General features: G+C 47.3%; 1 long non-coding RNA gene across 1 annotated transcript in view; it reads right to left on the reverse strand.

The window, feature by feature from the left end:
* Positions 1-17543, reverse strand: part of LOC131410033 (uncharacterized) — a 48105-nt gene extending 30562 nt beyond the window's left edge. Inside the window, exon 1 of the long non-coding RNA XR_009221140.1 lies at positions 17499-17543. This is a non-coding gene — a long non-coding RNA (uncharacterized LOC131410033). The remainder of the gene's footprint in view (positions 1-17498) is intronic.
* Positions 17544-18102: the final 559 nt, after the last annotated feature.

The raw sequence follows: 18102 nt of genomic DNA on the forward strand, positions 1-18102 counted from the left end.
GCCAACCCCCCCAAAGCTCCAGAGCTGGGTGGCCCTTCAGACCCTTCAGGCGGCGAGGCACACCACAGCACCCACAACAGCCCCCTCCGACCTTCCAATACACAGGAGTCAGACTAGTCGGGGCCCCATCTCTATAAAGATCTGTGACTCTGATGTTGTCCTATTGCCTGAGGCCACCTATCTGGCCCTGGATAGGGCAGTGGTGCCAGAGTCATCCCCAAAGGCAAGGGTGTCTCTGGGTGGGAGGTCTGAGCCTGGCCCTGACCTCCGTGGGTGGGGCTGGGTGACCAAGGGCTTGTGGGACATCCCACCGAGCAGACCTGTTGGCCATCCTGCTGCCCATGGTCAATTTCTATCAGGAGTTGGTCTCCAGCCACCAGTACAGCCTGCAGATCCTGGCCCACTGCAAGCAGAACAGTGACTTTGACAAGCTGCTGAAGCACTATGAGGCCAAACTGACTGCAAGGAGAGAGTTCTGGAGACCTTCCTCACTGACCCCATGCTCCAGCTGGCACCTAGCCCTGTCCTTGAGGGCGCATGGCTGGGGAGCCTGCTGGGGGGCCATGGCAGTGACGGCCCCAGCTGGGAGGAAGCCACAACTGGGGGCACCAGGGGGCCATGGCCAGGAGGCCCCAGGCCCTAACAGTCCCCAGGTCTGGGCTGCCTGGAGAATGAAGTAACAGCCAGCCCCTGACCCAGTGGACCGCAGGCCTGTCCAGCCTCACAGAGCAGGCAGTGTGGGAAGGTGAGGGGGAGCTCCTGGTCCTGAGCCCACCTCCAGGCCCTTCTGCTTGCCGGCTTAGAGCCTCAAGCTCTGGGCTCTTGGCTCAGACAAGACCCTGGAAGAGCCTCCACGTTAGAGTCTGAGATCAGAAGTGCTGTGGGTGTCCGTCCTCAGCCCTGCTCATGGGAGTGCTGGGAGCTGCGAGTACCATTCTCCGTCCACTTGGTGTCTCTCTCTCCCTCTCTCCATTGTTGCTATATCTCTGACTTGTTTCATCACTGTCTCTCTCCTTGCCTTTGTCTCCCTGTCCCTCTGTCCTTCCCCATCCTTGCCTCTGTCCCTGTCCCCCTGCCTCTCCCTGCTGCAGATTCCCAGGCATATTCTGACACTGCACGAGATCCTGGCCCACTTTTCACGAGCACATCGAGCCAACAGCTTGGAGAACGCCAGGGCTAAACTGGGGGTGCTGTCTGGGTGAACTCAGCTCCCAGGTGCCCCCCCTGGTGGACAGGCCAGGGCTGAGGATGCTCCCCAGTGGGAGTTTGCTGAGCCCCAGATGGTAAAATGTCATGTTCAGGTTAGAATCCCAAGGGGTGGGTGTTGGGGGACCCCCAGCCTGTCCCACCTGGAAGCAGGGACACGGAGCAATCTGAGGAGGTCATAGCTCAAGCCCAGGGGGCACTTGGTGGGATTGTGTGGGTGGTGTGCTGTCCCTGGCAGAGATGGGGTTCGAGGAAGGGCCCTGGGCACTCACGTGGGCCCGCCTGCCAGGGTGGGGATCCGCCAAGGGACTCACAGGCACTCTGCCAACTTCCTCTGTTCTCCAGTGCCAGTGTGTCACAACCTGTGGTATAGGAGCCCCAGAGGGGGTCCTGGGTGATGGGCCTTCAAGTGCCAAAGGCTGCAGTCAACAGCAGGCAGTGACATGGGTGGACAAGCCCATGACTTGTCCAGTGTCAGAGGCCCCAGCCCTCTGGTCAAGGCCCCTCTGCTGCCCCTCTTTCAGTCCCCAAAGCCCAGGGGGAAACTTCCTCTGCCGGGTCAGAAGCAGAGGGATCAGGGAGGAGGCGCCTACAACAGCACAGGCAGCAGTTGACGGTGGCCTGCACCAGGTGGTGGTACGAAGGTGAGCAGGAGGTTCAGATTCTGGGTGTGTTTTGAAGATGGAAACAACAGGATTTTCTGATGCATTAGATGTGGGGAGAGAGAAGATGGGAGTCAAGAGTGATTCGAGAGTTTTTGGTTGAGCAAGCAGAAGGTTGGAGTTGCTGCTAACCAAGATGGGGAAAGGTGCAGGAGGGGCAGGTGTGGAGGGGAAGTCTTTCTTGCTTCATTGGAGCTTTACTGGGGGCGTGTTGAACTTGAGATGGACAACAGTGGTGGAGAGGACAAGAAGGGAGGAGGACGTTTGGGTCTGGAGTGTAAGGGAGTGAGCCATTCAGGAGCCATCAGGTCAGAGGTGGTATTTAAAGTCACATGAGTGGTGCGATCACCAGGGGAGTGAGTTTAGGCAGGAACGAGGTGCGTACCAAGAGCTGAGCCCTGGGGTCTGCACCTTATGGAGGCCAAGAGATGATGAGCAGCCTCATACGCAGTGATGGGCTGCCAAAAGCTGCAAGGGAGTGTGGTTCTGCAGCATGTGGGGTACAGTCCCCAGCCCTGCCAACCACTCAGTGCCCTAAATGTCTTCCCGTGTCCAGCAAAAGGCAGCCAGTAGGGCCATGTCTCCCAGCCTGGCAGTGGGAGAACCAGGCTGGACTAGGGCAGAGCACAGGCCCCGGAGTGGAGGTTCATTCAGGGAGCAGATGTAATCAGAGCGTGATTGCAGACTAACAGAAACCATTGTGGGGTGGGGACCCCAGTCCTCTCATACCCCAAGGAGCCAAATCCTGCACACTTCCCCAAGGAGAAGACTTGGGGCTCCAGCGAGGCTCCTCATCCCTGTGGGATGCCCTGTCCCGGTGCGGGCAGTTGCGAGGAAGGCACATGGGTGCCAAGGCATTTATCCTAAGATTCTGATCCCCTTTCCCAAAGCCTACTCATCCTTTGTTCCACCTGATCACCTGCATCTGACCTGAACACAACCTTAATGGCACAGAAGTGAGTTTTCCCATCGCCCTGACAGCAGCCCTTTCATGCTCCTCTCTCCCCTTGGGGGACTGAGGAAAGCTCCCAGCCAGGCATGAAGCCATCAGATAACCAACCCTCTCTGGCTGTGCTCAGAAACACTCCTCGCCTGGGGCTGGGTCTCTCCTACCTCTGGCCTTTGTCCCGCTTTTTCTCCTGAATCTCATCTGTTGGGCTCACTGTAACCCAGGTCGTCACTTCCAGTTCCCCCGGGAGCCTGTGGCCCTGGGAACTCCTCCCCAGCTGCCTGGACGGTGTGGCTCTCAGCACAAACTCCAGTTGGGGCTGGCAGGAGTCCTGAGCAGCTGCAGCTGGCACTTGTCTAACAGTGAAACTAGTGTTGCTACTGTGGGATCGCCCCCTTGTTTGTAGCAAATACAGCCCTCCTCAGCAAAATCCCCACCCTCGTCAAAAGAAATGGTTCTGCTTACTTTTGCTCACCTCCAAATATGAATCCCTATCCAGGGAACTAGCATATCCTTGAAAGGTGCCTCCCTGTGCCCCGTCCCTTCCAGAAGAGGGCTAGGGCCTGGGCTGCTGAGAAGAGCATTGCTGGGAGAGACAGACTGAGGCTCCTAAGGAAGAGACCCCATCTCCATGCCCCAGTCTGATAACCAGAAAACAACGGATAATAATAGTTTTATAATAGCACCTTTGCAACCAGTGATACTAGCAACAGCGATCACGGCCCTTTACTCAAGCGCCTGCCATGTGCTGGGCCTGAGGTCAGCAAGTGAAATGCATTCTCTTCCATCCTCACTCCGACCTTCTACAGGTGAGCAAACTGAGGGTCGGAGGGGCCCAGTAATTTGCTCATCACGCTGAGTTCATTAATTAGAGATGCAGCTCGACCAGTGTCATCTCTCATTGCTGGGAGGGTTAAACTGGACAGTGTCTACTACCACACACATTAACCAGCCCTCTTGGTGATCTGGTCGTGGTTGTAGAATTTGAGGCATCAGCAGACAAATAAGAGGTTTTGTGCTTTTCTTGGAGTAGGTGGGGTAATTTCTCCAGAAGCTCCTCCCCACATGATTACTAACCTCCTAAGACTCCTGAAAACCCACCAAGGCTCTTAGCAAAGTTGGTAACTCACAGGCTTCTTTTCCCACCACTGCTATTTTTGTTTTTTTTTTTGGTAAGGAAGATCAGCCCTGAGCTAACATCCATGGTAATCCTCCTTTTTTTCTTTTGCTGAGGAAGACCGGCTCTGAGCTATCATCTATTGACAATCCTCCTCCTTTTTTTCCCCAAAGCCCCAGTAGATAGTTGTGTGTCATAGTTGCACATCCTTCTAGTTGCTGTATGTGGGACGCGTCCCCAGCATGGCTGGAGAAGCGGTGCGTTGGTGAGCACCGGGGATCCGAACCCGGGCCACCGGTAGCGGAGCTTGCATACTTAACCACTAAGCCACGGGGCCGGCCCCACCGCCAATGCTATTTTTAAAAAGCAGTTAAATGGCGCCACCTCCTGGAGGAGGGGTGTTGCGGCAATCAGAACAGGACAAATAAGAGAGTTGTCCTTCTTTCTAGATTAAGGGGCAAGGTGTGTCTTGCTCCCCCCAAGACGTGCTGGAGCCTAATGGAGTCAGTCTTTCCGTGAGCCAGCTGGATTGCCAGGTGCTCCAAAACTAAGTCATTCCAGGGCCCAAACATTAAGGAAGCAACTGTATAAAGTGCATTGGGGGAAGGGTGGAGACATTAAGTGCAAAGGCCCTGAGGAAGGATGGGTGGGTGGAGTTCTATGGATGGAGATAAGCCCAGTAGTGGTGTGGAGATCAGAGTAATGAAGAAAGGTTGTTTCCAGTACTCCTGTCCTCCCAGTTTTGCCATCTCTGTTCCACGTGGTTCAGACTTTTAAATCAGACCTGCTTTCTAGCTATTAATTTCTATTTACATTTCCAACACCTGTCTCCTTGGGCTATCAAAAGGATGATGGGAGATCATGCCCCTAGAGTGCCCTGCAGAGCGGGCATTCAATATGCATGCTCTCTCCCCCTTTGTGAACACAGGATCCACCTGAGAATCCTAGGCTTTCTTCCTAGGTCTGGCCAGAGGCCTGGCATTACCTTCTCGCTGAGAGGTGGGGCAGCCTGTCTCTGACATTTTCTCTCTCCACAGGATAATGCACAATGAAGTAAATGAAACACAGAGCATCCAGGAAAACATAGCCATGGGGGGCATGATTGTCGAAGGCTGTGAGACCCTCCTGGACACCAGCCAGACTTTTGTGAGATGAGGCATGGCACCCTGCCTCCTCCCACCCTCATGGTAGGCCCCAGCAGTGGTGGCACTTGGGGACACCACAAGTTGGTTTGGCTACCATGTGCCAAAATCTGCCAGCGTGATTGCAGAGTATTCCAGGGCTGCTGGAGGAATGTGACAGCTGTATGTGGATGTCAGTATCTGCACACATGGATGCAGATATTACTGGTTTTCACAGTGCCCTTCTCTCCAGATGTACACGATTCTTCCCAGATGCCCTTGATGTGTCTGTGGATGTCATAGTAAACACTGACATGTCCTTTTGGGGAGAGAGGAGTGGAGGATGGGGACAGATACTGATTGGCCTGGTGAATCACAAGCATGTTCAGCATCCGAGTGGAAGTCATGTGGGTCAGTCCCTCTGTCCCTTTCTCATCATCCTTGGCCCCTTGCGGGAGGCTGTGATCACAACGGTTCTCAGGGGTAGGAGGTTGCCTTCACCCTCAGCCTCCACTCTCCTTGGTAGCGGTGTTTGAGAGGCACAGCCTTGTGAGGGGGCAGCTAGAGGCTGTGACTGAGGGGACTGACTTCCAACTCGGAGACGTTAGAGCCGCAAGGAGTTTGAGGGTCACCTCTTCAGATTCCACTTGCTGTGGGACCCTCAGCTTCTGCTTGCATGCCCCCGAGGTGACCTCCACCTCAGATGGGCCTCCTGAGTTCCTTCTATCCAGCCCTGGGACTCTCTGAGCAGATGAAAGGCTCGCCAGCACGTCCTGCGGCCTGCGCAGCTGCCTTTGGCCCCTGCTGCCCTTAGCAAGGGTATCGTTGACTTGGAGTTTTGCCCCAAGCCCCTCTGTGTGGCCCCCTGTGCCTTTTCCCTAGGCCCACCCTGTGATCTGCTGAGCCCAGAGCCAGCCTCCCTGTGTCCTGGCTCCCCCTGAGCTGCATTGGGCCCAAGCTGGAAGAGGCCCAAAGAATGACCTCTCCTGGGGTGGGCAGTGTCACCACAGTCCAGGAATCTGCTCCATTGCCCTGAGCCTAAGCATTTCCTCCCCTCCTGAGGGGCTGGGCTGGACATGAAGTCCAGACAAGGGGGCCCAGCAAGGTGCCAGGCAGTGATGGACGTGGGCAGGAGGCAGGGTGGTGGCCTAGAGCAGGTCTGGGGAGATAGAACGTCAGGGAGGGCTTCCCAAGGAGGCATCACTGGAGTCGAGTCTTGAAGGGTAAGGTGAGCTCACAGGGTGGATGTGGTGAAGGAAGGCCCTTCCAGGCCAAGGAGCAGCACTCAGGAGCCACAGGTAACTTGCCCTGGAAGTAGAGTGGGAGCACAGAGGGGAGGCGATGGTAAGGAAGGAGAAGTGATCCCAGTGGTATAGCCGCCATTAATGGCTCATTTGTTGAATGATTCAAGTCCTACGTGATAGGAGTTCAGACAAGACTAATCCAGTCTGTTTCTATCTCTTCTGTGTTTCTCCCAGTACAAATAGTAAGTACAGGAATCTACATATATAAATAATATATGTATATTTTTTGAATAATACAAATCACTAGACTGAATAATATGAGTTAAATAATATAAATATATATTTAATGAATATATAATAAATATGTATAAGTATGTTTATATATATTTGAATTAAATAATATAAATATATATATGATTTAAAGGAATATTCAGACATAATAACAGTAATTTACAGAATTGATAAAAGACTCCTACTCTAGATTCAGGCAGCTGAATACATCTCAAGCACAACTAAAAAAAAAAAAAAAAATCTAGAGCCAGATCCATCCAGGGAAACCAAAGAACACTAAATACAAAAGAAGATATTCGAAGCTCCACAGAGGAACAGAACACTTACAGAGACTTACATTTAAACCTATGATACATTTCTTAACAATGGAAGGCAAAAGAGAGTTGGAATAAATCTTCCAGGTACAGAGAGAAAAGAACTTTCAGTGTATATCCAATCAAACCATACCTCAAGAACTAGGGTGACTTAAAGATATTTTTATGCAAACATTTACTAAGGGTATCACCACCAACAAATGCTCATTAAGGATCTTCTAAAGAATATACTTTAAGGGGGCCAGCCACCTGGTGTAGTGGTTTAAGTTCAGCACGCTCCGTTTCCAAGGCCTGGGTTCGTGGGTTTGGATCCCAAGAGTGGATCTACAACACTCATCAGCCATGCCATGGTGGTGACCCACATACAAAATAGAGGAAGACTGGCACAGATGTTAGCCCAGGGCTAATCTTCCTCAAGGAAAAAAACTTAAAAAGTGAAAACTTTCTTCTTTAAGAAGAAAGAAACTGATAGAAGAACTGCTAAGAGGTAAAAATGGATCGTGAGGGTAAAAAAGGGTAACATCTGAATAAATCATTGAAAGCATGACTTTACCAAACAATAATAATATTGACAATGTATAACAGATGGAGTTAAAAACTAATGACAAGAGAACTTCTGTTTTAGAGGAGACTAGGACAGGAAAGCACACTTGCTGCAAAACTGGACACAGGCAGATAAATTATAAATATATTTTTAGAGCATCAGACAACTTCAGAATCAACCAACTAAAATTCCAGAAAGAAGAAAAAGTCTTTTATGTGAGCAAGGATATTTATCTTTCTTTCCCCTGCAGGTGTTTTCTGATTCTAGCTGGTTGCCGAGGATCTGGCTTGCTCAGTCAGAGCTTCGGCTAGGGAAAAGAGAAACTAGCCAAACTTGTAGTGATTCTGCAGGACTGGTGTGGCAGAGGAAACCTGAGGGCTTGCAAACACACAACTACTCTTTCTCACAGCACATGTGCTAAGTTTTGGTTCCGCACAGGAATCTGAGGAACTAGGCCAAAAGCTTCCACAAAACAAAGTGAAACGTCCAGAAGTGGTGGAAGTGGCCTAAGTCCAACATACTGCTAGTCTGACCTTCAGGGAATGTGCCATATTGTGAAGCGATGTAAGGTAGGAGGCTGCAGAGCTGCGCTGAGATGTCTGAAGGGAGTAGCTGAATTTTCTGTGGCCTCCCAAACCTGAAGAGAGAGAGATCTACCAGACTTAGAACCAGACCCCTGTGCGGGGGAGGGGAGCACAGCAAACAGGAACGGGGAAAGCAGAAGGGCTGGGTTTACTAAAAGTGAGACCCAGCCCCAACTCTGATCAACATCTGATTGGACTCAGGTGATCCAACCTCACTCTGTTTCTCATCGAAGGACAATAAGGTCATGTGGAGCCTCTCGAGTTACGTTACACAGACCTTCCAAAGACACTGGTGAGAGGATGGAGAAGGCAAGCCACAGACTGGGAGAAGACCTTTGCAAATCACATATCTGACAGGACAATAAATAACTCTCAAAACTCGGCAATAAGAAAATCCAAGTTTAAAATGGGCACAGATTTGGACACTTCACTAAAGAAGATAAACAGATGGTAAATAAGCACATGAAAAGATGCTCAATGTCATTAATCGTGAGAAAAATGCACATAAAAACCACATTGACATACCGCTACGTACCTATTGGAATGACTAGAATTAAAGAGGAGGACCATAAGAAGTGTTAATGAGGATGGAAAGTAACTGGAACACTCCTACATTGCTGGTGGGAACACAAAGTGGTTGGAAAACAGTCCATTATTTATTTATTTATTTATTTATTTATTTATATTTTTGTGAGGAAGATCAACCCTGAGCTAACATCTATGCCAATCCTCCTACTTTTTTTCTTCCCCAAAGCCCCAGTAGATAGTTGTATGTCATAGTTGCACATCTTTATAGTTGCTGTATGTGGGACGCGGCCGTAGCATGGCCAGAGAAGCGGTGCATCGGTGCAGGCCTGGGATCCGAACCCGGCTCGCCAGTAGCAGAGCGGACGCACTTAACCGCTAAGCCATGGGGCTGGCACCTGGACAACAGTTTTAAAGTGGAGTTTGTTATGCTGCTGTAACAAACTAGCACAAATTTCATGGCTTAAAACTACTCAGAAGGTGTGTTTTGTTGATGTCTGTGTGTGTTTAGAGAATTCAAGTCACTGTGGGCTCTGAGTGGTCTGTATGTGTGTCTGAGTTTGTGTGTATGTTCTGAGTATCAGTGTGCATTATCAGGTGTAGTTTACAGTCTGAATGCTGATGGTCATTTGCAAATAGTGTGTGTGTGGGTTTGTTGTCAGCATTTCCATGTGTTCAGATGATGTCTGTCATTGTAGGAATGTGTGGAATAAATATGTTGTTACAGACTAGCATGGGCACCAACACTGTTTGCCTGTTACTAGTTCAACACTCAACATCCCTGAAGAAACATTGAGTCCAGACATTCACAGGCCCCATCAGGCCCACAGAGATCCTACTCAGCTGTTTTCTTCCCATCACAGAAATATGAACAGGTAGCCAAGGACCACTTGATATTTGAAGAATTCCTCTAGCATGAAAAATGGAGCAAGAAACACATACACTGAAGTGAGGGACTAAAGGAGCAGCAAGGAAATCCAGAGATCATAGTGAAACTTCAATTGCATATCTAGTAACATCTTCAAAACAATTAGACATGGGCCGGTCCCATGGCCTAGTGGTTAAGTTCAGAGAACTCCACTTCAGCAGCCCACGCTCCATTCCTGGGAGTAGACCTACACCACTCATCAGTGGCCAGGCTGTAGTGGCAACTCACATGCAAAATAGAGGAAGACTGGCACATATGTTAGCTCAGGGTGAATCCTCAGCAAAGAAAAAAAGAAAAGATAAAACATCCATTAAGTGTATATGTATGTATTGATGTTACCGCACAATATTGGGGTTCTCTTTCCCAATGCACATTAAAAAAGCCAATTATTCTGGCATCAACTTTTGGGAAAAGAATTGTAGCTTTATTTTGTGAGATTTATCTACAAGGAGACAGGGCTCATGTGTCTGTCTCAGATCTGTCTCCCCGATGCAAGGCTTGGGGCACAATTTATGGGATGAAGGGCAGGGTGGTCTGACATGTGGAGGTAGATGATTGGAAGTAAGGAGAAATGAGGTAATTGATGATCTTCACAAACAAAGTCAAGCTTTGTGGCTCTTCATCTGATGTGTGTTCAGAAATTGGCAGTGTTATGATGATCTGAGGATGGAGCTTTTAGCTCCTTGATATAAAAAATGGCATTTATTGAGCATTTGCGCAGGCCTAGTTGATGGGTTGGTGGTCTCAACTGGCCTTAACTGGACTAGGGGTCTCAGTTCCTGAAAGAAAACTCTTAACTACTCTGTTGATAAGAAGGAGTCAGTTGAACTGGTCCTGGAGGGCCCATGGTTATGTTGGTATATGCATGAGATTATCTGTATGTGTGTTAAATATAGCGTATACACAAAGCCAGACTCTAGTTAAAGTGGTCAGGACAGATTTTAATCAGTAATATACCACTGCAATAGGGAAGAGGGAACAGGATGAACTGAACTCAATTTGATTTGTACAGAAGTGACTGGCCATTTGAAAGGGAGAATGAGGGAGCAGGCAGAGGGGTGAGCAGGGGCTCAGTCGAGTCAAGGAGGGGAAAGTTACAGTGTTGGTCAGTGCAGTGTGATCTGGCCAGTTGTGTCTGCTGGTTGGAAATGATCAAAGTTTCACTTCTCTCCTCTCACAGAGTCTGGGACAGACACCCTGTCCTCAGCTCAAGGAATGGCTCTCAGGACCTTGAGAAATGCACTCCTGGGTTATTGGAGACACATATAGAACTGAAAAGGACAAAGGAAATATTCACAGTTGTAAGCACTTTTGGGTAAATGCTCTAAGAAAAGGATGTCAGGGGCCAATGATCGAGTGTTGGCGAGAACAAACAGGCAATTCTTTTGGCTGCCTTGAGCTTTCTCTGGCAGGCACTTTAAGGGGGCAGGGGTCATCCTAAGGAAGTGGATTTGAGCTGTTAGAAACTATGTCAGCGTTTAAGTCTTACAACGTGTGTGTGGGGGGGTGAAATGATTTGTGCTGAGAGGCCATAGTTATAATTGGCCAAGATTGAGACCTAGTCAAGAAGAGGGCTCAATGGAGCCTGGCTTGAGTTTGGTCAAGTACAGGATCATATATAGAAATAAGATATGTACATTTTTTGAATAATATAAATCATTATATTGAACAATATGTTGAATTAAATAATATATATTTAATGAATATATATTGAATGTGTATAAATAAGTATGTGTATATATATTTGAATTAAATCATATAAATATATAGAAGAGAGTGACATCAGCATCATGGCAGAGTGAGCTTCCCCTATTGAACTCTCCTCCTCTAAGACACAAGAAAAAGGACATTCATATTCCAACAGAAGCTATTCACAAATAATATAAATATATATATGATTTAAAGGAATATTCAGACATAATAACAGAAGATTCCATGGCCAGCCCCATGGCTTAGCGGTCAGGTGCAGGCGCTGTGCTGCTGATGGGCCAGGTTTGGATCCTGGGCACGCACCAATGCACCCCTTCTCTGGCCATGCTGAGGCAGCATCCCACATACAGCAACTAGAAGGATGTGCAACTATGAAATACAACTATCTACTGGGGCTTTGGGGGAAACAAAAAAAGGAGGAGGATTGGCAATAGATGTTAGCTCAGAGTCAGTCTTCCTCAGCAAAAAGAGGAAGATTAGCATGGATGTTAGCTCAGGGCTGATTTTCCCCACACACACACAAAAAGAAATTTCCAGAATTGATAAAAGACTTCTATTCTAGATTCAGGCAGCTGAACACATCTCAAGCACAATTAAAACAAAAAAATCTAGAGTCAGATCCATCCAGGGAAACCAAAGAACACCAAATACAAAAGAAGATATTCAAAGCCCCACAGAGGGACAGAACACTTACAGAGACTTACATTTAGACCTATGATACATTTCTTAACAATGGAAGGCAAGAGAGAGTTGGATTAAATCTTCAAGGTACAGAGAGAAAATAACTTTCAGTGTATACCCAATCAAACCATATCTCAAGAACTGGGGTGAATTAAAGATTTTTTTTTTTTTTTTTTGTGAGGAGATCAGCCCTGAGCTAACATCCGCCAATCCTCCTCCTTTTTTGCTGAGGAAGACGGCCCTGGGCTAACATCGGTGCCTATCTTCCTCCACTTTATATGGGACGCCGCCACAGCATGGCTTACCAAGCAGTGCGTCGGTGCGCGCCCGGGATCCGAACCAGCGAACCCCGGGCCGCCGCAGTGGAGCGCGCGCACTTAATCGCTTGCGCCACCGGGCCGGCCCCTAAAGATATTTTTATGCAAACATTTACTAAGAGTATTACCACCAACAAATGCTCATTAAGGAACTTCTAATGAATGTACTTTAAGGGGGCCAGCCACCCAGTGTAGAGGTTTAAGTTCAGCACGCTCTGCTTCCAAGCCCTGGGTTCATGGGTTCAGAGCCTAGGCGTGGACCTACACCACACATCAGCCATGCCACGGTGGTGACACACATCAAAATAGAGGAAGGTTGGCACAGATGTTAGCACAGAGCTAATATTACTCAAGGAAAAAAAATAAAAAAATGAATGTACTTTAACAAAAAATTGATAGAAGAAATGCTAAGATGTAAAAATGGATCATCAGGATAAAAAAGGGTAAACATCTGAATAAATCATTGAAAGCATGACTTTACCAAACAATAATAATATTGACAATGTATAACTGATGGAGTTAAAAACTAATGACAAGGGAACTTCTGTTTTAGAGTAGAGTAAGACAGGAAAGCACACTTGCTGCAAAACTGGACACAGCCAGATAAATTATAGATATATTTTTAGAGCATCAGAGAGCTTCAGAACCAACCAACTAAAATTCCAGAAAGAAGAAAAACACTTTTATGTGAGCAAGGATTTTTATCTTTCTTTCTCCTGCAGGCGTTTTCTGATTCAGGGTGCTTGCCGAGGATCTGGCTTGCTCAGCCTGAGTCTCGGCTAGGGAAAAGAGAAACTAGCCAAACTTGTAGTGATTCTGCAGGACTGGTGTGGCAGAGGAAACCTGAGGGCTTTCAGACACACAAACTGCTCTTCCTCACAGCACCTGTGCTAAGTTTTGGTGCCACACAGGAATCTGGGGAACTAGGCCAAAAGCTTCCACGAAGCAAAGTGAAACCTCCAGCAGTGGTGGAAGTGGCCAAAGCCAAACATACTATTAGTCTGACCTTCAGGGAATGTGCCATATTGTGAAGCGATGTAATGTAGGAGGTTGGAGAACTGCGCTGAGATGTCTGAAGGGCATAGCTGAATTTTCTGTGGGCTCCCAAACCAGAGGAGACAGAGATCTACCAGACTTAGAACCAGAGGGAGAGGAGCACACCAAACAGGAACAGGGGAAAGCGGAAGGGCTGGGTTTACTAAAAGTGAGACCCGGCCCCAACTCTGATCAATGTCTGATTGGACTCAGGTGCTCCAACCTCACTCTGTTTCCCAAGGAAGGAAGACAAGTTCATGTGGAGCCTCTCGAGTTACATTACACAGACCTTCCAAAGACACTGGTGAGAGGATGGAGAAGGCAAGCCACAGACTGGAAGAAGACTTTTGCCAGTCACATATCTGACAGGACTATAAAGAACCCTCAAAACTCAGCAATAAGAAAATCCAAGTTTAAAATGGGCACAGATTTGGAGACTTCACTAAAGACGATACACAGATGGCAACTAAGCACATGAAAAGATGCTCAATGTCATTAATCATGAGAAAAATGCACATAAAAACCACATTGACATACTGCTACGTACCTATTAGAATGACTAGAATTAAAGAGGTTGACCATACCAAGTGTTAATGAGGATGGAAAGTAACTGGAACACTCCTACATTGCTGATGGGAACACAAAGTGGTTCAGCCTCTTTGGAAAAGTTTTAAAGTGGAGTTTGTTATGCTGCTGTAACCAATTAGCACAAATTTCATGGCTTAAAAACAACTCAGATTTATTGTTTTACAGTTCTGTAGGTTAACAGTCTGACACGGGTCTCCTTGGACTATAATCAAGGTGTTGGCAGAGCTGGGTTCTTTTTGGGGGACTCTAAAGGTTAATCCATTTCCTAGCCTTTTCAAGCTTCTAGAGACAACCACATTCCTTAGGCTGTGGCCCCCCTCCTCCACCCTCAAAACCAGAAACTCTGCATCTCTCTGGCCCTGCTTCCCTTGTTGCATCTTTTTCTACTCTGCTGCTTCTCTTTCCCTTTTAAGGGCCTTTGTGATGCACTGGGCCCACCTAGATAATCCAGGATAATCGCCCTATTTTGAAGTCAGTTGATTAGCAACCTTAATTCCATCTGCAAATTTAATTCACCTTTGGCAAGTAAACTAATATATTCCTATGTTCCAGGGATTAACACACATTTGTGGGCCATGACTTTGCTACACAAACAGTTTTTAAAATAAAGTTAAACATACACATACCATGTGACCCAGCAATTCCACTTTTAAGTGCTTACCCAAGAGAAGAAGACTTATGTTCACACAAAAACTTGTTTGCAAAGATTTATAGCAGCTTTATTCATAGTCAAAAAAGACAAAACTGAAAATAACTCAAATGTCCTTCAACTGGTGGATGGACAAACTGTGGTACATTCATACAATGGATACTACATTCAGCAATAAAACAGAAGGAAGTGCTGATACAGGCAACAACATGGATGAACACTAAAATGAATGTATTGTGCTAAATGAAGGAATCCAGACTCAAAAGGCCAAATGCTGTAGAATTCCATTTATATGATATTCTAGAAAGGACAAACCATAGGGAAAGACAGCAGATCGTTAGTCTCCAGGGGTTAAGGGTGGGGGAAGAATTGACTACAAAAGAGCAGCTGAAGGGAGTTCTGGGTGCTGGAACTGTTCTGTATATTGAAGGTGGTAGTGGCACAGCTCTCTGCATTTGTCAAAACAGTTGTAACAAGAGGAAAACAAATACATCATTGCTCACCCATCAGATTGGCAAACCTTTAAAAATCTGACAATGCCAATCTGACAATTCCCAGGGCAAGGATGACCCATACACTGTTGGTGGGAATGGAAATTGTTAAAACTTCAGAGGATGATTTGGCTGCAGCTCGTCAAGTTGCCGATGCACATCAGCCTTTGGCCCAGCAATCCACTCACAGGCAGGTGTCCATTCTAGGGAATCCATGTGTGCTCAAGGAGACACACATAAGGATAGTCATTAGACATGGTAGGAGAATGAATTAATTGTAGTTAGTAGTTATTTTAAAAAGAAAGGAAAAAATGCATATGGGAAAGAATCAACCCTGCTGGCTACATATATGATCTGAGAAGGCAACTCATTAGTTTGTCTCCTTAATAGTATGTATACAGCACAGAGAGCACTGTACTAAGAATCTGGAGACAAGCATCCGAGCATTTACTTCCAACTCTGTCACTAACTAGCAGTCAGACTGTGGATGACTTAACTCAAGAAACCTCACTTTCCATTTCCTGGAAAATGAAGAGTTTAGGCTCTACAACCACTAAAATTATTTCCATCTCCACGATTCTATGATTCAATAAGCCAACTATCAAAAATTATATTCCAAAGTACCTATGTTGAGAAACTGTTCTTCCCAGACACCCTGAAATCAGAAACTATCAGAGAAATAGGACTTCTTAATATGTTGATACATAAAATGGTCCAAATTTCTTGGTATGTCTATGACCAGATTTTTAATCAAGATCGTAACTCAGAAAGAGTGTATAAGCAGCTAAACCCACCATATTGACTCAGGTCACCCTCAGGTAAAACTAATATATCTTCTCCCATTTTAACATTCCAAAACAAGTTCCCCATACTAATGAGTCCATCTTGTCAAGTTCAGGTCTGTCTAGCCAAAAGTCATTCATGTATATGATAAGATTTACTTGATTTTTTAACAAAGATAAAATGATGAATGGCTTTTTGTATTTTGCCTGTTTCATCTATAAAGCTCTTACATTACAATTTAATAGCTTCAGCCTGCTACAATAATTTAAAGAGCCTTTTGAAACTTGTAATATGCCACGTCCCACATGATCTAGTAAAAAAACCAGTAGTTCAGAATCCAAAAAGCTTAGTTAAAAATTTCAGTACCACCAATACTTACACTTCAAAGACACCAATAACAAGTCATTTGTTCCTACTGCAGAATTTAATAGGTTATTAACTTCTGTAATCATCCAAAAGCATAATTAGGATGTTATCATTAAAATGTATTTTTTTTTTTTTTTTGTGAGGAGATCAGCCCTGTGCTAACATCCGCCAATCGTCCTCTTTTTTTGCTGAGGAAGACGGCCCTGGGCTAACATCTGTGCCCATCTTCCTCCACTTTATATGGGACGCCGCCACAGCATGGCTTGCCAAGCAGTGCGTCGGTGCGCGCCCGGGATCCGAACCAGCGAACCCCGGGCCGCCGCAGCGGAGCGCGTGCACTTAACCGCTTGCGCCACCGGGCCGGCCCCTAAAATGTATTTTTTTAATCAGAAATATTAAAACTAATGATTAAACTATTAAATTAAATAATTGACTAAATATTAAAACTAATGGCAACTAACGATCTGTTGTCTTTCTTTATGGTTTATCTTTTCTAGAATATCATATAAATGAAATCCTACCATATTTAGCCTTTTGACCTTTCACCATGTCAAATCAAAATTTCAAAATTCTTGTTCTATGGGCTTTCCAAATCTAAATTCTTACGATTCTAAATGAGTACGGAGACAAAACACACACTACATACTACTTCTAAAAACCTCCTCCTTATCCGATTTTAATTTTAGCACCAACTGCCAAGAAAAACCTTTCCACTGAAACCTAAATTCCATACACATTATGTCAATCATCAATTGATCAGTCATCAATCTATCTTAACCAAAGGTGAGTTATTATTAGGAAGTTACATAATTTTCACCAAGGATTGTTTGAAGCTCCTTTCATTAAATGCAGTTTACAACAATTCACAGGCTTCAAAGTTCCCCTTGCAAATATAGAGTCAATTATCAGAAACCATTAATGGGATTAGGTTTTTCTATAAAAGTGGTCCCAAGGAAGTAGGAACTGTTTATTTGTTTAAAGAACGCAGTGAGGAGCCCAATAGCCTGAGCGGAGTCAGGCAGAGGAGCGCTGACCACGGGCGTCTTCTGAAGGAAAGTGTTCACCCCGGGATGTCGCGACCTGGCCTAGACGGGGTCCTGGGGGAGCGTGAACTCAAGGGCGCACACAGAGGGCAGGCGACTCCATGCCGCCCCCTGCACTTCTGCTGGGTGGGCAGGAGGCCCTGCCGAGGTGGGGCCCCGCCAAGGCAAAGGGGCCCGCCGGCCAGGCGACGCTCCTCTGCTCCTCCAAGGGACAGAGGTTTGGCTCCCCCGCCTGAGGCAGCCCGCCAGCAGCCCCGTCCCCATCCGCCGACCCTCCCCCCCCACCGCGCTCCCGCCATCAGCGGCGGAGATCTCCTCGCGGAGCCCGCCGCCCACCGCCCACCGCCTACCTCGGCGCCGCCTCCTGCCCAGCGCTCCTCCACACTGCAGAAAGGAGAGCTCCACAGCGCTGAAAATCCTGGAGGAAGGATCCAGAAACTGCCAATCCCCACACACAAACCAGCGCAGCCGCCACCTCCGCACCAGGGACCCTGCCTCCAGTGCACGCGTCACGCAGCTCTCCAGCTCGCCGGCCCCTCTGCCGCTCTGAGCGCCGGTTCTGCGCATGCGCGGGCCTCTGAGGCTACAATGAGAACGGCTGGGGGGGGGGCACGGCCCGGGCATGGGCGCGTGGTTACCGAGGTGTCCATGAGACGCGAGCAGGAGCTGGCTGGCGCTTTGCAGCCCTTGACTCTGCTCTCCCTGGATGACCGTCAGCTCCTGGAGAAGATCTGCCTTCCCTTGAGGCGGCTCCTCCTGTCCTGAGAAGTGCGTCACACGATCTAACATTTGTTTAAAAAAGAATGATGACATTCTTAACACCTGAAGTGTGTCGTGTCCCCAGAAGAATTCTCTGCTTCCCCAGAAGACTAGACAGCGAGCAGCTGGGACCGAGTTCTGACCCAGGAAGGAAAGACGCTGAGTGCAAAGCCGTCTCCCCTCCGCCAACTCCTC

The sequence above is a fragment of the Diceros bicornis genome, chromosome 9 (assembly GCF_020826845.1).
Source record: "Diceros bicornis minor isolate mBicDic1 chromosome 9, mDicBic1.mat.cur, whole genome shotgun sequence".
NCBI lineage: Eukaryota > Metazoa > Chordata > Mammalia > Perissodactyla > Rhinocerotidae > Diceros > Diceros bicornis.